This window comes from Triticum urartu, chromosome 2 (assembly GCF_003073215.2).
Source record: "Triticum urartu cultivar G1812 chromosome 2, Tu2.1, whole genome shotgun sequence".
Lineage (NCBI taxonomy): Eukaryota > Viridiplantae > Streptophyta > Magnoliopsida > Poales > Poaceae > Triticum > Triticum urartu.
Window position 1 is genome coordinate 481,443,097 of NC_053023.1, and position 23,229 is coordinate 481,466,325.

Below are 23,229 nucleotides of genomic sequence, written 5' to 3' on the forward strand. Positions count from 1 at the left end.
ATAAAAGGCTGGGTTAGTGTGTTGGGCTGGGAGTATGTACAAAGATGGGTCACGAGCAAGTCTACAACGCATATTCTACAATGCTTATATGCGTCTCTCTTGTGAATTTTGCAACATACACTCAAAACGTTGTACAATATGTGTTGCTTTATAAAGGGTATCCTTGTAGTGCATAGTCCTTTCGATAAGTAAGAGTGTCGAACCCAACGAGGAGCAGAAGGAAATGATAAGCGGTTTCCAGCAAGGTATTCTCTGCAAGTACTGAAATAAGTGGGAACAGATAGTTTTGTGATAGGATAATTTGTAATGAGCAACAAGTAACAAAAGTAAATAAAGTGCAGCAAGGTGGCCCAATCCTTTTTGTAGCAAAGGACAAGCCTGGACAAACTCTTATATAGAGAAAAGCGCTCCTGAGGACACATGGGAATATCGTCAAGCTAGTTTTCATCACGTTCATATGATTCACGTTCGGTACTTTGATAATTTGGTATTGTGGGTGGACCGGTGCTTGGGTACTGTCCTTACTTGGACAACCATCCCACTTATGATTAACCTCTACTGCAAGCATCTGCAACTACAACAAAATTATTAAGGTAAACCTAACCATAGCATGAAACATATGGATCCAAATTAGCCCCTTATGAAGAAACGCATAAACTAGGGTTTAAGCTTTTGTCACTCTAGCAACCCATCATCTACTTATTACTTCCCAATGCCTTCCTCTAGGCCCAAATAATGGTGAAGTGTTATGTAGTCGACGTTCACATAACACCACTAGAGGAGAGACAACATACATCTCATCAAAATATCGAACGAATACAAAATTCACATGACTACTAATAGCAAGACTTCTCCCATGTCCTCAGGAACAAACGTAACTACTCACAAAGCATAATCATGTTCATAATCAGAGGGGTATTAATATGCATATAGGATCTGAACATATGATCTTCCACCAAATAAACCAACTAGCATCAACTACAAGGAGTAATTAACACTACTAGCAACCTACTAGTACCAATCCCGGACTTGGAGACAAGAATTGGATACAAGAGATGAACTAAGGTTTCGAGAGGAGATTGTGCTGGTGAAGATGTTGATGGAGATTGCCCTCTCCCAATGAGAGGAGCGTTGGTGATGATGATGGCGATGATTTCCCCCTCCCGGAGGGAAGTTTCCCCCGCAGAACAGCTCTGCCAGAGCACTAGATTGGATCCGCCAAGGTTCCGCCTCGTGGCGGCAGAGTTTCGTCCGAGAAGATGTCTTATGATTTTTTCCTCATTGAAAGACTCCATATAGCAGAAGATGGCCATCGGAGGGCCACCAGGGGGCCCACGAGGTAGGGGGTGTGCCCAAGGGGGTAGGGCGCACCCCCCCACCCTCGTGGGTAGGGTGTGGCCCCCCTGGTGAACATCTTGCACTCAGTATTTTTTATATATTCTAAAAACGTCTTCCGTGAAGTTTCAGGACTTTTGGAGTTGTGAAGAATAGGTCTCTAATATTTGCTCCTTCTCCAGCCCAGAATCCCAGCTGTCGGCATTCTCCCTCTTTATGTAAACCTTGTAAAATAAGAGAGAATAGGCATAAGTATTGTGACATAATGTGTAATAACAGCCCATAATGCAATAAATATCGATATAAAACCATGATGCAAAATGGACGTATCAACTCCCCCAAGATTAGACCTCGCTTGTCCTCAAGCGAAAGCCGAAATCAAAAAATATGTCCACATGTTTGGATATAGAGGTGTCGATAAAAGTAAAATACGGACATGAGGGCATCATGATCATTCTTAGAATAGCAACTTACATAATTCTTGTCATATGATTTCTTATACTAGAGTAATAATTCAATCACAATTTCAAGTATGAATCATAAACTTCATTGAAAACTAACAAACTATAATCTCAATTGTTGGAGCAATTGCAATTTATCATAACATAGGAAAGAGTCAATATATAAGAGCTTTTCAGCAAGTCCACATACTCAACTATCATATAGTCTTTCACAATTGCTGACACTCACGTAGTACCTATGGGTATGGAGTTTTAATTGGACACAGAGAAAGATAGGGGCTTATAGTTTTGCCTCCCAATGTTTTACCTCAAGGGTAATGTCAACAATAATAGTTCATGAAAACACACATCCAATTAGCCATATATACCAGGATCTTTCCAACATACTGTGCTTGCCAAAGGATAAAATGTAAAAAGGAAGGGTGAAGATCACCAACAATCTTATGCAAGGTAGGAGATAAAAGTAAAAGATAGGCCCTTCGCAAAGGGAAGCAGAGGTTGTCATGTGCTTTTATGGTTGGATGCACAAAATCTTAACGCGAAGGAACGTCACTTTCTATTGCCACTTGTGATATAGACCTTTATTATGCACTCTATCGCTTTTATTTCTTCCATATCACACGATCGTATAAAGCTTATTTTCTCCCACACTAATAAGTCATACATATTTAGAGAGCAATTTTTATTGCTTGCACCGATGACAACTTACTTGGAGGATCTTACTCAATCCATAGGTAGGTATGGTGGACTCTCATGGCAAAACTGGTTTAAGGGTATTTGGAAGCACAAGTAGTATCTCTACATGGTGCGATGAATTTGGCTAGCATGAGGGGGAAAGGCAAGCTCAACCATGTTGAATGATCCATGACAATATAATTTATCTCAGATGTAAGAAAACATAACCCATTACATTGTCTTCCTTGTCCAACGTCAACTCTTTAGCATGTTATATTTTAATGAGTGCTCACAATCATAAAAGATGTCCAAGATAGTATATTTATATGTGAAGACCTCTCTTTCTTTATTACTTCCTATTCAAGGTTGTCAGAATCGCGATTCTGTTATATGATTCTACAACTTTATGATCCAAACTAACCCCTCTGATTCTACGATTTTAGTTCATAGAATCTATGTTTTTACGATCCTGATAGTGAAGATTCTACGATTTGCGATCCTACCATCAGAGCTCCGATCCGATTCAAAATCACGATTTTGACAACCTTGTTCCTATTAGTTGCGACGATGACCAAAACTATGTTTGTCAACTCTCAACAACTTTTATTCATCATACTTTTTCTATGTGAGCTCATTACTCTCCATAAGATCCATATGATCTCTTTGTTTCTTTTTACTTCTTTCTCTTTTCTTTTATTCACTTAGGACCATGGCAAAATAATCAAGCCCTTGACTCAACACTATTCTTTATTATATATAGCTCACGGACTCGATTACATAGAAGGATCATAAAGCAAAACTCACAACTAGATAATACTAAAAGCTTTTATTCTACTAGATCAAAATATTATCAAAAGGATCAAACTAAGAAAAACGGTAAACATAAAAGTGATGGTGATACGATACCGGGGCACTCCCCCAAGCTTGGCAGTTGCCAAGGGGAGTGCCCATACCCATGTGATTATATCTCTTTTGTCGGTGAAGGAGTTGTTGGTGATGATGGATAGTCGCACATCGAGCGTAAGAGGTCTTCCAACTTGCGGATAATGCCCTTGAGTGCAATGGTATGCTCCTTCAACAAAATATTTTCACAGGTGAGATATTTGTTTTGTATACGAGCTAACTCAATCATCTTGAAAGCTTCGATCTCAGTTGGGGTAAGAAGATTGTGATCAAGTTGAAGGATGTCTTCTATTGCTGGAACTTGGTCCCTCATGGCCTTCTTGATCCCTTCATCCTTGTTGATCTCCATGGGTTCTTCTCTCTTCAGCTCTAACTTCATTAGCCAAGCATCGTTGCCCTCATTGTTGGAGGAGGGGGCGACATGATGCCTGGCCTTGACGACCCTGACAGGAAACAAATCGAAACAAGAACATAGGATACTTGCGTGATACAGGAGTCAAAACCTTCAGGAGATTATATAATGAATTTTTATCGACCAAATTACGTGTCGTGTAAGAAAACAGAGTCCGGAAAGCGCACGAGGTGCCCACGAGGTAGGGGGAACGCCCAGTAGGGTAGGGTGTGCCCTCCACCCTCGTGGAGGCCTCGTGTCCTTCCCGGACTGCTTCTTATTTTTCTATTTTTCTAAATATTCCAAAACGGAGAAATATTGCCTTAAAAACTGTTTTGGAGTCGGTTTACTTACCATACCACATACCTATTCCTTTTCGGAGTCTGAAATGTTCCGGAAAGTGTCTCTTATGTATTCCTCTGGGGTTACGGTTTCAATAACATTGGTTTCAACATTTATGGGATTACCTAAGATATAATGTTTGATTCTTTGACCATTCACCACCTTCGGATTTGTGCCTTCGAAGTTGTTTATTTTTATGGCACCGGAATGGTAGACCTCCTCGATAACGTAAGGACCTTCCCATTTAGAGAGAACTTTTCCTGCAAAAAATCTTAAACGAGAGTTGTATAGCAATAATAATCACCTACATTAAACTCACGCTTTTGTATCCTTTTAACATGCCATCTTTTAACTTTTTCTTTAAAAAACTTGGCATTTTCGTAGGCTTGTGTTCTCCATTCATCGAGTGAGCTAATATCAAATAACCTCTTCTCACCGGCAAGTTTAAAATCATAATTGAGCTCTTTAATTGTAACATCCCAAATTTTCAATTTGGAATGTTATACATAGATCATTCTTGCATATCATGTTTTATTGCATTTCGTCTCACGATCCTTGGAAATCCTAAGAAACTCAAGGACCCTCGGAGAGAGTTGGGGATTTCCCTGATTTCATATTTGATTTTTATCAAATATTGAAACAAGGATTTTTGGTTTTAATTATTTTCTCTCCGAAAATATTTCATATTAATAAATGAGAGGATATAATATGACTTCTCCAAAATAAATGAAATATTGGAGGAAAAATATTAAAAATCAATTTTTGCTTTTATTTGGATTTTGTTTGCAATTTTGGTTGCATTAGAAAAATTGCATGTTTTCAAAATTGCATTTTAGGGCCAAGAAAATGTTCATCTCGTTCTAAATATTTTATTTAGACGGAGAAAATTTGTTTTGGCATTTTTAGAATTTTATTTTATTTTGTAGGATTTTTCTGAGTTTCGGTGGAATTATTAAAAAAACGTGCCAAGGCCTAGCTGGGCCGAAGCCCAGCGCCGGCCCACCGTCCCGCGCCGCCGTCTCCTAGCGGGACTCCGCGCCGCCGCCGCCGTCGACATGGAGTCTGGCTCGGACTCCGTTGCCGCGCCGTGCCCACTCCCCCAAGGCACCTCCGCCCCCCCTATAAAGCCCGCTGCCCCGCCGCCCTTGGAGCCCCACCCCGCCTCGAGCCGCCACCCCGCCGCCCGTCGCCGTTGCCGAGCCGCCGCGCCGCCTCGCCACCTCTGCCCGCTGCCGCGCCGCCTGTTGCCCGCGCCGCCGCCCCGCATAGCGCCGCCCCTCACCGGAGCCGCCGCCATGCCGGACCTCACCGGAGGTTAGCGCCGTTTGTTTTTTTTAGAAAACTGGATCGGTTTTCATTAGAAAACCCTAGTATTTTTAGCGGACGTTCATTTTAACGAATGGTTTTCGCTCGTTAGTTACAGTTAACGAATGCTCGCTCGTTAGGATGTTCGTCAGTTTTCTTTTATCGGATTAATCTGCGATTATTTTTTATCGCGATTTCTGATCCGATTTTTGTTCTAGTTTATCTTTTCGCTCGTTAGTCGGAATCAGGCGATTCAAGCGCCTAGATCTTCGTCTCGAGACCCTCTTTTCGTTTAACCAACTTTCACAATTTTTTGCTACTGTAAAATTTGACCTAGGTCTAGATTAGTAAACGGATCTTGTTTCTTTCGCCGTTTGAGTTTCGTTTCTCCGTTTGATTTGATACTTTTTGCAAACCAGAGTTCTTAAGTTGAACTTTTTGGTTAGATCTTCTTATTTGAGATTTACCCGTGTTTCTTTGCTTGATTGCTTATGTATGCTATTTTTTGTTTGCGATAGAATTCCCGAAGTGCGAAGCATGTTATTTGGAGTCTCTAGGTTATGCAGATCGTCAGCAAGGCAAGTAACACTTTGATCATACCCCTTTATCACCCAGTTTTTATGCATTAGTTCCAATCCTCAAACATTGCATGGTTAGGATGTCATTAACATGTGGGTTGGGAAGTAGTTGATGAGGTAGAACCTATTACCCTGTTACATTCAAACCCTTGGGAGTTACTTCTATGCGTTGCTTATATTGCTATGCTATGCTCGTAGACGTGGTTTGGGTGAGTGAAATACATGACAGATGTGAGATTGTTAATTAATGGTTCAACTTTAGGCGGCAACTTAAATACATATCTGGGTGGATTGAGGCACCTAGAGTACCCAGTGTTGCCTGTATTTTTTGGAAATCCCGGAGTACCCGTGTGATCTTCCTATGGACCGCCACCCAGGCTCAAAGGGAACTGAGATCTTTCATGCTGCAAAGTTGCGTGTGCAGCCACAAGCTATTATGGGCTCTAGCATAGTTGAGTAAGTTACGTGAAGCTCTTGAAGAGGTGGATCAACAGGTAGTGTGTTTGTAGGTTTGGTATGGTCTGCCCAGAGTAGAGAGTTAATGTTTCTGAAAGACTGTATCTCGGTCATCCGTTTCTCAAACACCCTCTAGTGTGAGGAAACCAGCGGAGGAGATCGAGTCTTGTGGGGAAAAGTGCGCAAACCTCTGCAGAGTGTACAAACTAATCATGGTTAGCCGTGTCCCCGGTTATGGACAATCTTGAGTATCTAGTACTTGGAGTATCTTAAGTATCTCATCACTCTAAACTAATATTGTTGGGTTGTTAATTACCTTAATTGGGATTGAGTTAGAGGAACCTTCTCAATGATGTTTCAACTACCATGATAGTTAAATTAAAATCTATTCCTTTGTTGTAGGGAAAAATTGGTTTTCGCAAAAATTATAACCATAGAGCTTTCCACCAGCCAAATATGCATGTAGTGATAGCATTATTCTGTTGTTGCTCTACTGTGTTGCTTTGACAGCATATTCCATGTGCTGACCCGTTTTCGGGTTACGTTGCAGACTTTTCAGATGAGGAGTGAGGTTCGTTAGGACGTTGCCGTGCAGCTCAGCTATGCCGTTGGAGTTGATGGACTCACTTTATCTTCCAAGCCTTCCGCTGTTATCGTATTAGATGGCCTTAAGCCATATTTATTGTAATAAGTTCTCTTTTGAGACATTTGATGTAATATGTGTGTGATTGCTACTCTGTGATAAATCCTCGAGCACTGTGTGTGTCAGTATTACCGATCCAGGGATGACACTGAAGCACAGAGACTTGACCGTTTGAGGTCGGGTCGCTACAAGATGGTATCAGAGCAGACACTGAGTGTAGGACACGACCACTAAGCTAAAAGCCAAAGATCACTATTCTCTTCTCATTTCTGACTCCTCTCCATTTTCTACTCTTTAGGATGGCGGATGCAAGGAACACGTTTGCCCAACCAGAGGAAGAATCACCTTTTGGACGACACCTGAAGGAAGTCACTAGGTACCTGAACATAGGAATACCAAGCTTCACCGGGACCTACAACACCACTTTACCAGAAGAGGAGCGATGGATGATTCAAGTTCAAGTTCCAGGAAGGACCTTCACACCAGTCACTAAACCCATAGAGTTTTCCTTCGATGCACCAACCTGGAGTCTTGGAAAGAGTATGGCAGCTCACATGACCATGGGATGCATTGGAGAAGTTTATCAAAAGGATCTTAAAGACACTATCTACCAGATTTGTGGGCGCCGAGACGAGCAATGGGAGATGATTAGCACCAGGAAGGATAGATCAATTGCAGCGTTCATCCAGGAACTAAACCAGCACATTCGACGCCAGGAGAATCAGATGTGCGCAGGCATGATAGATCTAGAGCAGGCAATGACTAGGATTGCGGAACTGGAGGAAGAACACAAGGCTACACGTGAAGATTATGAGGAGGAAATCATCGTACTTGTGGAGAAGAATGACGACCTGATTAAGAAGATCGAAATATTCATGGGAGACCCACACTAATAGAAGAAGACGAAGAACCCAAGAAGATTCACCCGGAAGACTACATCATCATCGACGACACGGACTCCGACCTGAGCGATGATGACTTTGAAGACGAAGCTGGAGCAGATATCATGGAGTCTGCAACCGAGGAATATTTTAGTAGACCACCACATCAGTAGTAGTATTCCACCATGTAAATAGAGTAGTCCGAGCACTTTTGCGATAGTTCTAGACCGATTGTATGCCCTTGCTTGATTGATTGAGTGAAATGATTGTGTTTGTCTCATGTGCATATGGGTAGTGCTTTCTCATTAGACCTCATTGTATTCTAATCTCTCCCCTCTAAACCCATCAGATGCCTCCGAGACGTGACCCCGAATTTGCTTTCCCACCAGAGCTCACTTAGTTGATTCAGAAGTAGAATACCCTGATGTAGTTGTTAGTTCAGAATCAGGGAAACAACAACAACAACAACAACAACAACAACAACAACAACAACAACAACAATCCACCACCACCACCACCAGTTGACAACTTAGCGCGTTTTCTGAGGTTGCAACCGCCAGTGTTTTCCAGTAGCACCGAGCCTATAGTAGCAGATGATTGACTCCGCATGATTGGAAGGGAATTAACAACTGTAGGATGTACTGATGCTGAGAAGGTGCACTTTGCCGCAAATCAGTTGGATGGACCAGCAGCATCATGTGGGAGAATTACACTGTCACCTACCCTATAGCCATGGTGACATGGGACCAATTTCAGCAAGCCTTCTATATAGCCCATGTGTCAACTGGAGCCATGAATTTGAAGAAGCGTGAGTTTCGCAACTTACGCGAGGGGAACCGTATTGTGGCTCAGTACGCGGATGAGTTTAGCAAGTTATCTCGCTATGCCCCTGATGATGTGGCCACAGATGCCGCAAAGCAGGAGAAGTTTATGGAAGGGCTAAATGATGAGATGAGTATGCAGCTGATGGTGGCAACATTCACCCACTACCAAGAGTTGGTAGATAAGGCTCTTATGATTGAAGGGAAGCAGTAGCAGATTGAGAGCTGTAAGAGGAAGTATGGACAAGGGAGGTATAACTCAGGCGCTCAGCAGAAGCCTCGCCTAACCCCGAACTCGGGAGGACTTATTCATAACCATGGAGCCCACAACCATAATGGAGGAAGTAACCATAATCATACTGGCACAAGGAATGGGAATGGAGCAAGCAACAATCAGAACCGCCCAAATCCAGCCACACCCACCAAGAGGGACCTAAGCCACGTTACTTGTTTCAAGTGCGGGAAGATTGGACACTATGCCATGGAGTGCCCTGAAGGGAAGAATGGAAACGGAAAGGGGAGCGCTAGGAAGAAGCCCAATCCATTCAACAAAGGACAAGTGAACCACGTTAAGGTGGAGGAGGTTGAAGAGCAGCCAGACGCGGTTATAAGTAAGTTTTTGGTTAAGTCATTTACCGCTCTTGTTCTTTTTGATACTGGTGCATCGCATTCATACATATCAAGGGAATTCATGGATAAGTTTAAACTACCACCCCAAACCCTTAGGACCCCTCTGTTAGTAAGTTCACCTGGAGCGGAGTATATGGCTAGTCGATGGTGCGACCATATACCCTTAACCATTGGTAGCCATGTTTTTCCGTCTGACCTAATTATCTTGGAGTCACAAGGATTGGATACGATATTAGGAATGGACTGGATGACAAAGTATGGAGGAAGCATTGACTGTGTTAGTAAGTCAATTTGTCCCACCACCCCTGAGGGAAAAAGGATCTAGTATATATCTAGGCATGCGCCAAGAAGTAGCCAAGTAAATACCCTCACGGGAGTTGTTCAGGAGGAAGTGCTTGTAGTAAAGCATTATCCGGATGTTTTCCCAAAAGAGTTACCAGGCATGCCACTGGATAGAGATATTGAGTTTTTGATAGAACTATTTCCAGGCACAGGGCCAATATCCAAGAGACCCTACAGGATGCCCGCGAATGATCTGGAGGAGATTAAGAAACAGATCAAGGAGTTATTGGAGAAAGGTTACATTCGACGGAGTTCATCACCCTGGGAGCCCCAGTGCTTTTGGTTGAGAAGAAGGATAAGTCCCTAAGGATGGTTGTTGATTATCGGGCCTTGAACGGGGTAACAATTAAGAATAAGTACCCATTGACGATGATCAATGATCTGTTTGACCATCTGCAAGGAGCTAAGGTGTTTTCGAAGATCGATCTGCGATCAGGATATCATTAGTTGATGATATGAGAGAAGGATATACCAAAGACAGCCTTCACCACATGGTACGGGCTATACGAATATACGGTCATGCCATTCGGACTGACTAACGCCCCTGCCTATTTCATGAGCATGATGAATAAAGTATTCATGGAATATTTGGATAAGTTTGTTGTGGTGTTCAATGATGATATAATGGTATATTCAAAGAATGAAGAGGAACACAAGGAGCATTTGCGATTAGTTCTCGAGAAACTCAGGGAATATCAGTTATATGCCAAGTTCAGCAAATGCGAGTTTTGGTTGAAAGAAGTCGGATTCCTTGGACATGTTATATCAGGAGAAGGTATAGCAGTAGATCCCACCAAGGTGCAGTCAGTCACTGAATGGTTGGCACCTACTTCAGTTAGCGAGAACCGCAGTTTTCTTGGACTCGCCGGATACTATCAGAGATTCATTGAGAATTTTTCGAAGACTGCAAAGCCAATGACAGGATTATTGAAGAAGGATACCAAGTTTAAATAGATGGAAGATTGTGAGGCAAGTTTCCAGGAGCTCGAGAAACATTTGACTACAACCCCAGTGCTGACACTGCCAAATATACGTAAGGATTTTCAAGTGTATTGCGATGCCTCTCACTTAGGACTTGGAAGTGTGCTTATGTAGGATGGAAGAGTTGTTTAGTATGCCTCATGACAACTAAAACCACATGAGTTGAATTATGCCACGCATGATTTGGACCTAGCAGCCGTAGTGCATGCGTTGAAGACTTGGAGACATTACCTTATTGGAAACCATTGTGATGTGTACACGGATCATAAGAGTTTGAAGTACATTTTCACCCAGAAGGAGCTGAACCTTAGGCAGAGAAGATGGTTGGATCTTATAAAGGATTATGACATGAAGCTTCATTATCATCCAGGAAAGGTCAATGTCGTAGCAGTTGCTTTGAGCCGGAAGAGTTATGCTAATACCCTAATAAGCATGGGATTGTCGAAGGTGTTAGCAGAGGATCTCCGGGAACTATGTTTGGAGATTGTTCCTAGAGGTTTTGTTGCAACAATGGAGGTGTAGTCTACATTGTTGGGAAAAATTCAAGAAGCTCAGAAGGATGACAAAGAGATTGCCGAGATAAAGGGGAAAATGAGCAAAGGAAAGGCCAAAGGTTTTCGTGAGGATGAGCACGACAGCCTGTGGTTTGAGGACCGTGTTTATGTGCCCAATAACGCAGAGAATAGGAAGTTAATACTTCAGGAGGCACATGACTTACCATACTCGATACACCCCGGAAACACCAAGATGTATTTGGATTTGAAGGAACGTTTCTGGTGGTCAGGGATGAAGAAGGATATCGCCGAGTATGTAGCCGTATGTGATGTATGTCAGAGAGTGCAGGCAGAGCATCAAAAGCCAGCAGGATTGTTACAGCCTATGCCGATACCGGAATGGAAGTTGGATAAACTTGGCATGGATTTTATCACCGGATTACCCAGGACCAAATCAGGATATGTTTCTATATGGGTAGTAGTTGACTGTTTGCGCAAAGTGGCACACTCTATCCCAGTGAAAACAACTTATACTAGTGCAAAGTTGGCCAAGATATATATGACCAGGATCGTATGTCTGCATGGAGTTCTTAGGACCATCGTATCGGACAGAGGAACACGGTTTACTTCAAAGTTTTGGCATCAGCTGCACCAGACTTTGGGAACAAGATTGGAGTTCAGTACAGCATTTCACCCGCAGACGGATGGACAGACCGAGAGGGTCAATCAAATTCTGGAGGACATGTTGAGAGCATGTGCGCTACATTATGTATCTAGTTGGCATGACAATCTGCCTTACGCAGAGTTCTCATACAACAATAGTTACCAAGCCAGTTTGAAGATGGCACCGTTCGAAGCCCTATATGGACGAAGGTGCAAAATACCGTTGATGTGGGACGAAGTCGGAGACCGATAGTTGTTTGGACCAGACTTGATCAAAGAGTCTGAGGAGAAGGTTAAACTGATCCGGGATAGACTGAAGATAGCTCAGTCCAGACAGAAGAGTTATGCAGATTCGAAACGCAAGGAGGCAACCTATGAAATTGGAGATCAAGCATATCTGCGAGTATCGCCTTTGCGAGGAGTGAAACGTTTTGGAGTTAAGGGAAAGTTAGCCCCGAGGTTTGTAGGACCATATCGTGTTTTGGAACGGATGGGAGAAGTTGCCTACAAGTTGGAGTTAGCTGAAGGGCTTTCAGGAGTTGACGATGTGTTTCACGTTTCCCAGTTGAAGAAGTGCCATGCTGAGATGTCCAACATACCGCTAAGAGATATCGTACCCTTTGAGGCGATTCAGCTGGACAATGACTTGACTTATGAGGAGAAGCCAGTCAAGATTTTGGAGTTTGTTAGTAGAGTCACCCGCGGCAAGGTCATCAAGTTTTGCAAAGTTCAGTGGAGCCACCATACCAAGGACGAAGCCACGTGGGAACAAGAGGATGATCTCCGCAAGGACCACTCACACCTATTTTCTAGCCAACAAGAATCTCGAGGGCGAGATTCATCTTAAGGGGGGTAGGTTTGTAACATCCCAAATTTTCCATTTGGAATGTTATACATGGATCATTCTTGCATATCATGTTTTATTGCATTTCGTCTCGCGATCCTCGGAAATCCTAAGCAACTCAAGGACCCTCGGAGAGAGTTGGCGATTACCCAGATTTCATATTTGATTTTTATGAAATATTGAAACAACTATTTTTTGTTTTAATTATTTTCTCTCCGAAAATATTTCATATTAATAAATGATAGGAGATAATATGACTTCTCCAAAATAAATGAAATATTGGCGGAAAAATATTAAAATCAATTTTTGCTTTTATTTGGATTTTGTTTGCAATTTTGGTTGCATTAGAAAAATTGCACGTTTTCAAAATTGCATTTTAGGGCCAAGAAAATGTTCATCTCGTTCTAAATATTTTATTTTATTTTCTAGAATTTATGTTTCGGCGGAATTATTAAAAAAACACGCCAAGGCCTAGCTGGGCTGAAGCCCAGCGAGGGCCCACCGCCCCGCGCCGACGCCGCCGCCGACAGGGAGTCTGGCTTGGACTCCGTTGCCGCGCCGTTCCCCCTCCCCCAAGGCACCTCCACCCCCCTTTAAAGCCCGCTGCCCCACCGCCCTTGGAGCCCCACCCCGCCTCGAGCCGCCACCCCGCCGCCGAAGCCGACGCGCCGCCTCGCCGCCTCTGCCCGCTACCGCGCCACCTCGCCGCCTCTGCCCGCTACCGCGCCGCCAGAGCCGTGAGTCGCCGCCGCCGCCGCCCCGCATAGCACCGCCCCTCGCCGGAGCCGCCGCTGTGCCGTACTTCGCTGGAGGTTAGCACCGTTCGGTTTTTTTAGAAAACCGGATCAGTTTTCGTTAGAAAACCCTAGTCATTTTTTCGGTTCGCCAGTTTTTTTCCGGTTTTAATTTTTAGCGGACGTTCGTTTTAACAAACTGTTTTTGCTCATTAATTACAGTTAACGAACGCTCGTTCGTTAGGCTGTTCGTCAGTTTTCTTTTATCGGATTAATCCGCGTTTACTTCTGATCGTGATTTCTGATCCGATTTTCGTTCTAGTTTATCTTTTCGCTCGTTAGTTGGAATCAGGCGATTCAAGCACCAAGATCTTCGTCTCGAGACCCTCTTTTCGTTTAACCAACTTGCAAAAGTTTTTGCTACTGTAAAATTTGACCTAGGTCCAGATTAGTAAATGGATCTTGTTTCTTTCGCCATTTGAGTTTCGTTGCTCCGTTTGATTTGATTCTTTTTGCAAACCGGAGTTCTTAAGTTGAACTTTCTGGTTAGATCTTCTTATTTGAGATTTACCCATGTTTCTTTGCTTGATTGCTTATGTATGCTATTGTTTGTTTGCGATAGAATTCCCGGAGTGCGAAGCGTGTTATTTGGAGTCTCTAGATTACGCGGATCATCAGCAAGGCAAGTAACACTTTGGTCATACCCCTTTATCACCCAGTTTTTATGCATTAGTTCCAATCCTCAAACATTGCATGGTTAGGATATCATTAACATGTGGGTTGGGAAGTAGTTGATGAGGTAGAACCTATTACCCTGTTACATTCAAACCCTTGGGAGTTACTTCTACGCGTTGCTTATATTGCTATGCTATGCTCGTAGACATGGTTTGCGTGAGTGAAATCCATGACAGATGTGAGATTGTTAATTAATGGTTCAACTTAAGGTGGCAACTTAAATACATATCTGGGTGGATTGAGGCACCTAGAGTACCCAGTGTTGCCTGTATGTTTTGGAAATCCCGGAGTACCCGTGTGATCTTCCTATGGACCGCCACCCAAGCTCAAAGGGAACTGAGATCTTTCATGCTGGAAACTTACGTGTGCAGCCACAAGCTATTATGGGCTCTAGCATAGTTGAGTAAGTTATGTGAAGCTCCTGAAGAGGTGGATCAACAGGTAGTGGGTTTGTAGGTTTGGTATGGTCTGCCCGGAGTAGAGAGTTAATGTTTCTCAAAGACTGTGTCTCGGTCATCCATTTCTCAAACACCCTGTAGTGCGAGAAAACCAGCGGATGAGATCGAGTCTTGTGGGGAAAAGTGCGCAAACCTCTATAGAGTGTATAAACTAATCATGGTTAGCCGTGTCCCCGGTTATGGACAATCTTGAGTATCTAGTACATGGAGTATCTTAAGTATCTCATCACTCGAAACTAATATTGTTGGGTTGTTAATTACCTTAATTGGGATTGAGTTGGAGGAACCTTCTCAATGATGTTTCAACTACCATGATAGTTAAATTAAAATCTATTCCTTTGTTGTAGGGAAAATTTGGCTTTTCGCAAAAATTATAACCATAGAGCTTTCCACCAGCCAAATATGCATGTAGTGATAGCATTATTCTGTTCTTGCTCTACTGTGTTATTTTGCCAGCATATTCCATGTGCTGACCCGTTTTCGGGCTGCAACGTATTACGTTGCAGACTTTTTAGACGAGGAGTAAGGTTCGTTAGGTCGTTGCCGTGCAGCTCAGCTATGCCGTTGGAGTTGATGGACTCACTTTATCTTCCAAGCCTTCCGTTGTTATCATATTAGATGGCCTTAAGCCATATTTATTGTAACAAGTTCTCTTTTGAGACATTCCATGTAATAAGTGTGTAATTGCTACTCTGTTATAAATCCTCGAGTACTGTGTGTGTCAGCATTACCGATCTAGGGATGACAGTGAAGCACAGAGACTTGACCGTTTGAGGTCGGGTCGCTACATTAATAGCCCAATATGCCTTGTGTTCTAGTTCGAGAGGTAAGTGACATGCTTTTCCATAAACCATTTTATACGGAGACATACCCATAGGATTTTTATATGAAGTTCTATAGGCCCATAATGCATCATCAAGTTTCTAGGACCAATTCTTTCTAGACCTATTGACAGTCTTTTGCAAAATTAATTTGAGCTCTCTATTACTCAATTCTACTTGACCACTAGACTGTGGGTGATAAGGAGATGCAATTCTATGATTAACATGATACTTAGCAAGCATTTTACGGAAGGCACCATGAATAAAATGTGAACCACCATCAGTCATTAAATATCTAGGGACTCCAAACCTTGGAAAAAATAACTTCTTTAAGCATTTTAATAGAAATGTTATGATCAGCACTACTAGTTGGAATAGCTTCTACCCACGTAGTAACGTAATCAATAGCAACTAAAATATGTGTATATCCATTAGAGGAAGGAAACGGTCCCATATTGTCAAAGCCCCAAACATCAAATGGTTCAATAACAGGTGAATAGTTCATAGGCATTTCTTGACATCTACTAATATTACCAATTCTTTGACATTCATCACAAGATAAGACAAACTTACGGGCATCTTTGAAGAGAGTAGGCCAATAAAAACCAGATTGCAATACCTTATGTTCAGTTCTATCTCCAACATGGTGTCCTCCATAAGCTTTGGAGTGACACTTGTGTAGGATATGTTCCTGTTCATGCTCAGGTACACAACGTCTAATAACACCATCTACTCCTTCTTTATAAAGATGTGGGTCATCCCAAAAGTAATGCCTCAAATCATAGAAGAACTTTTTCTTTTGCTGGTATGTGAAACTAGGTGGTATGAATTTGGCAACAATGTAATTAGCATAATCAGAATACCATGGAGCAGTATGAGAAGCATTTATGACATTTAATTATTCATCAGGAAAGCTATCATCAATAGGTAGTGGTTCATCAAGCACATTTTCTAACCTAGACAAGTTGTCTGCAACGGGGTTCTCAGCTCCCTTTCTAGCAACAATATGTAAGTCAAATTCTTGTAGCAAGAGAACCCATCTAATAAGTCTAGGTTTAGCATATTTCTTTTCCATAAGATATTTAATAGCAACATGATCAGTGTGAATAGTTACTTTAGAATCAACAATATAAGGTCTGAACTTATCGCAAGCAAATACAACTGCTAAGAATTATTTTTTAGTACTAGCATAATTTCTTTCAGCATTGTCTAGGGTTTTACTAGCATATTGAATAACGTTTAATTTCTTATCAACTCTTTGCCCTAGAACATCACCTACAACATAATCACTAGCATCACACATAATTTCAAAGGGTAAATTCCAATCAGGTGGCTGAACAATAGGTGCAGAGATCAATGCTTTCTTAAGTATTTCAAATGCTTCTACACAATCATCATCAAAGACAAATGGTATATCTTTTTGTAATAAAATAGTCAGAGGCCGAGAAATTTTTGAGAAGTCCTTAATGAACCTCCTATAAAATCCGGCGTGACCAAGGAAACTTCTTATACCTTTGATGTCCTTGGGGCATGGCATCTTTTCAATAGCATCAACCTTGGCTTTATCAACTTCAATACCTCTTTCAGAAAGTGTATGCCCCAAGACAATACCTTCATTAACCATAAAGTGCCACTTTTCCCAATTCAAGACAATATTAGTTTCTTCAGATGTCTGCAAAACTCGATCAAGGTTGCTCAAGCAATCCTCAAAATAAGATCCATAGACGAAGAAACCGTCCATGAAAACCTCACAAATCTTTTCACAAAAGTCAAAGAATATAGCCATCATGCATCTTTGAAAGGTAGCAGGTGCATTACATAAATCAAAAGGCATACGTCTATAAGCAAAAGTACCAAAAGGGAAAGTAAAAGTAGTCTTTGATTGATCCTTGGCTGACATAGGTATTTGAGAGAAACCAGAATAACCATCTAGAAAGCAAAAATGTGTATGTTTGGATAATCTTTCTAGCATTTGATCGATAAAAGGTAAGGGGTAATGATCCTTTTTAGTGTCCTTATTTAATTTTCAGAAATCAATTACCATCATATAACCTGCAATAATTCTTTGAGGAATCAATTCATCTTTATCATTAGGAACGACAGTAATACCTCCCTTCTTAGGGACACAATGGACAGGACTTACCCACTGACTATCAGCAACGGGATAGATTATACCTGCCTCAAGGAGCTTTAGTATTTCCTTTCTTACCACTTCTTTCATTTTAGGATTCAGCCATCGTTGATGATCACAAACTGGTTTAGCATCTTCTTCCAGATTTACTTTATGTTGACATAGAGTGGACTAATGCCCTTAAGATCATCAAGAGTATACCCAATAGCAGCACGATGCTTCTTTAGAGTTTTCGATAATCTCTCTTCCTCATGCTCTGAAAGGTTAGCACTAATAATAACAGGATATTTCTTTTTCTCATCAAGATAAGCATATTTAAGAGTATCAGGCAACGGTTTAAACTCCAACACGGCATCACCCTTGGGTGGAGGAGGATCCCCTAGGATTTCAACAGGCAAATTGTGTTTCAGAATAGGTTCCTGTTTAAAGAATACTTCATCTATTTCCCTTCTTTCATTCATAAACATATCATTTTCATGGTCTAGCAAATATTGTTCTAAAGGATCACTAGGAGGTACGGCAATAGAAGAAATACCAATAATTTCATCCTTACTAGGTAATTCTTCTTCACGGTGTTGTCTACTAAATTTAGAGAAATTAAATTCATGAGACATATCATCTAACCCGATAGTAAGAACATCCTTTTTGCCATCTATCTTAGCATTAACAGTGTTCAAGAAGGGTCTACCAAATATAATGGGACAAAAGCTATCTTGTGGGGAACCAAGAACAAGAAAATCAGCAGGATATTTAGTTTTCCCACACAAGACTTCAACATCTCTAACAATTCCCATTGGTGAAATAGTATCTCCATTGGCAAGTTTAATTGTGACATCGATATCTTCTAACTCAATAGGTGTAATAGCATGTATAATTTCTCTATATAGGTCAATAGGTATTGTACTAGCACTGGCACCCATATCACATAAGCCATGATAACAATGATCTCATATTTTAACAGAAATAACAGGCATGCCTACCACAGGTCTAGGTTTATCTTTAGCACAAGGTTTAGCAATTCTAGCAGTTTCATCACAGAGATAAAAAACATGCCCATCAATATTATCAGCCAAAAGATCTTTAACAATAGCAATAGCAATATTAGGTTCAACTTTAACTTGCTCAGGAGGTGTATATGTTCTAATATTGATTTTACGAACCACAGTTGAAGCTTTAGCATGATCCTTTATCCTAACAGGGAAAGGTGGTTTCTCAACATAAGAAGTAGGAACAATAGGATCATTATAAGTGATAGTCTTTTCTTCAACTTTAATAGGTGCATCTGCTTTTACTTCTATGGGAGGATGATATTTAAACCACTTCTCCTTACGGAGATCAATATGAGCAGCAAAAGATTCACAAAAAGAAGCTACTATCTCAGAGTCAAGTCCATATTTAGTGCTAAAATTACGGAAAACATTGGTATCCATAAAAGATTTAACACAATCAAACTTAGGTGTCATACCTGACTCCTTACCTTCGTGGAGGTCCCAATCTTCAGAGTTGCATTTAATTCTTTCCAATAAATCCCATTTAAATTTAGTAGTCTTCCTCATAAAAGAGCCAGCACAAGAAGTATCGAGCATGGTGCGATTGTTATCAGAAAGCCGAGCATATAAATTTTGAATAATCATCTCTCTTGAGAGCTCATGATTGGGGCATGAATACTTTAAGCCGCCCCCAAGCTTGAGCGATGCTTTCTCCTTCTCGAGGCAAAAAATTATATATATATAATTGCGATCACGAGGAACAAGATGCATAGGATAAAACTTCTGATGAAATTCCAATTTCAATCGTTTGTAGTTCCATGACCCCGTATCATCATATAGCCTATACCATGTCAATGCATCTTCCTTCAAAGATAAAGGGAAGATCTTCTTCTTGATAACATCTCTGGGTACACCTGCAAGCTTAAATAATCCACAAACTTCATCCACATATATTAGGTGCTCATCAGGATGCGTTGTTACGTCTCCTGCAAAAGGATTAGCTAGTAGTTTTTCTATCATACCCGAAGGAATTTCGAAGTAGGAATTTTCATTTTCAGTAGGTTTAGTAGGTTGAGGAGCAACTCTTTGCTCTACTGGTCGGGGCGAAGATACCCCGAACAAGCGCCTCAGAGGATTACTTTCCATAGTAACAAGTGACAGTAAATTTCAGCACAATATATAAATTTTCCTTACCAAATTCCACCTACCAAAGGCGCTTCACTCCCCAGCAATGGCGCTAAAAAAGAGTCTTGATGAACCACAAGTATAGGGGATCTATCATAGTCTTTTCGATAAGTAAGAGTGTCGAACCCAACGAGGAGCAGAAGGAAATGATAAGCGGTTTCCAGCAAGGTATTCTCTGCAATTACTGAAATAAGTGGTAACAGATTGTTTTGTGATAGGATAATTTGTAACGAGCAACAAGTAACAAAAGTAAATAAAGAGCAGCAAGGTGGCCCAATCCTTTTTGTAGCAAAGGACAAGCCTGGACAAACACTTATATAGATAAAAGCGCTCCCGAGGACACATGGGAATATCGTCAGGCTAGTTTTCATCACGTTCATATGATTCACGTTCGGTACTTTGATAATTTGGTATGTGGGTGGACCGGTGCTTGGTTACTGTCCTTACTTGAACAAGCATCCCACTTAAGATTAACCTCTATTGCAAGCATCCGCAACTACAACAAAAGTATTACGGTAAACCTAACCATAGCATGAAACATATGGATCCAAATCAGCCCCTTGCGAAGCAATGCATAAACTAGGGTTTAAGCTTCTGTCACTCTAGCAACCCATCATCTACTTATTACTTCCCAATGCCTTCCTCTAGGCCCAAATAATGGTGAAGTGTTATGTAGTCGACGTTCACATAACACCACTAAAGGAGAGACAACATACATCTCATCAAAATATCGAACGAATACCAAATTCACATGATTACTAATAGCAAGACTTCTCCCATGTCCTCAGGAACAAACGTAACTACTCACAAAGCATAATCATGTTCATAATCAGAGGGGTATTAATATGCATATAGGATCTGAACATATGATCTTCCACTAAATAAACCAACTAGCAACAACTACAAGGAGTAATTAACACTACTAGCAACCTACTAGTACCAATCCCGGACTTGGAGACAAGAATTGGATACAAGAGATGAACTAGGGTTTCGAGAGGAGATGGTGCTGGTGAAGATGTTGATGGAGATTGCCCTCTCCCGATGAGAGGAGCGTTGGTGATGACGACGGCGATGATCTCCCCCTCCCGGAGGGAAGTTTCCCTGGCAAAACAACTCTGCCGGAGCCCTAGATTGGATCCGCCAAGGTTTCGCCTCATGGCCGCGGAGTGTTGTCCGAGGAGATGGCTTATGACTTTTTCCTCATTGAAAGACTCCATATAGCAGAAGATGGCCATCGGAGGGCCACCAGGGGGCCCACGAGGTAGGGGGCACGCCCAGGGGGGTAGGGCGCGCCCCCACCCTCGTGGGCAGGGTGTGGCCCCCTGGTGAACTTCTTGCGCTCAGTATTTTTTATATATTCTGAAAACGTCTTCCATGAAGTTTCAGGACTTTTGGAGCTGCGTTGAATAGGTCTCTACTATTTGCTCCTTTTCCAGCCCAGAATCCCAGGTGCCTGCATTCTCCCTATTTGTGTAAACCTTGTAAAATAAGAGAGAATAGGCATAAGTATTGTGACATAATGTGTAATAACAACCCATAATGCAATAAATATCGATATAAAAGCATGATGCAAAATGGACGTATCATGTGGCGTACCGCAAAACGGAGGAAACAGACTTGTGTTGGAGTGCTATGGTCGAAACGGGGGTCCTGTTCATCAGGAGGGGCATGGCGTACCGCAAAATAGGACTCCACGGGATACTGTTTATCTCCACAGCCGACTGCCTCCACGGGCTACTGTACATCCACTGTCGCCCTGCTCCAGCCTCCACCTACGACTGTTCATCCACGGGCTCCTGTTCATCCAGCCTCCACCGCCCACTCCTCCACCAGTTACTGTTCAACCAACCCTCTCCACGGGGGTCCTGTTCAACCACCCCTCCATGGGGTACTGTTCATCCCGCCCTCCACTGGCTACTATTCAACCAGCCCTCCACCGACTACTATTCAACCAGCCCTCCACGGGGTATTGTTCATCCAGCACTCCACGGGGTCCTCTTCGTCCAAGGGCTCGATCGATCGGGGTATTGTTCATCCAGCGGCAACGGCCTCTACTACCACAGGGTACTGTTCATCCAACCCCCATCGAGAACTGTTCATCCAAACCCCCCAACAACGCTCACTGTTCATCAAGGGAAGGAGGCAGCAGTGTTCGATCGGCTTCAGTTAGCAGCAGTAGCGAAGGAATCAATCGGGTTCAGTTAATAGCAAGGGATTGATCGGTCGCTCGGGTTCAGTAACGCGTAGCCTGCAGTGCAATCGCCAGGGTTCAGTTAGAGCCCAAAGCCTCGCTTGGGTTCAGTTAGAGCGCAACGCCTCGCACACACGCGCGGACGTACGAGAGAAACACGCATCGCTCGACCCCGGACCACCCACTATAAACGGGAACTCCCCCGATATTTTCCTCGCCCTCACTTCTACCAAAGTTTTCTCCGTCATGGACAGCCCAAAGAATGTCATGCAGCTGCATCTCCGGCCCGCCAAGGACGAAAAGCCCATTTTCTGTCATGATTTTTTCTCATAGAAGTAGAAGCCCACCACATCTATGATGATACTGGGTTTTTTCACAATTATCATCATAGAAGTGTCATAAGTATGACATATTTTTTTTTGTTCGGCTCAAAATGTCACGGATGTGTCTTTTTTTGTAGTGATTGATCTTTCTTGCAATGCGAGAAGTGCTTAGCTTTGGGTTCAATCTTGCGGTGCTTGATCCCAGTGACAGAAAGGGAACTGACACGTATTGTATTGTTGCCATTGAGGATAAAAGGATGGGGTTTATATCATATTGCTTGAGTTTATCCCTCTACATCATGTCATATTGCCTAATGTGTTACTTTGTTCTTATGAACTTAATACTCTAGATGCGTGCTGGATAGAGGTCGATGTGTGGAGTAATAGTAGTAGATGCAGAATCATTTCGGTCTACTTGATATGGACGTGATGCCTATGTTCATGATCATGCCTAGATATCATCATAACTATGCGCTTTTCTATCAATTGCTCGGCAGTAATTTGTTCACCCACTGTAATTTATGCTATCTTGAGAGAAGCCACTAGTGAAACCTATGGCCCCCGGGTCTACTTCACATCATATAAGTTTCCGATATACAATTCTAGTTTACCAGTTATTTTGCAATCTTTACTTTTCAATCTATACAACAAAAATACCAAAAATATTTATCTTATTATCTCTATCAGATCTCACTTTCGTAAGTGACCGTGAAGGGATTGACAACCCCTTTATCGTGTTAGTCGCGAGGTTCTTGTTTGTTTGTGCAGGTACTAGGTGACTTGCGTGTAATCTCCTACTGGATTGATAACTTGATTCTCAAAAACTGAAGCAAATACTTAGGCTACTTTGCTGCATCACCCTTTCCTCTTCAAGGGAAAACCAACGCATTCTCAAGAGGTAGCACGCCGAAGTCTCG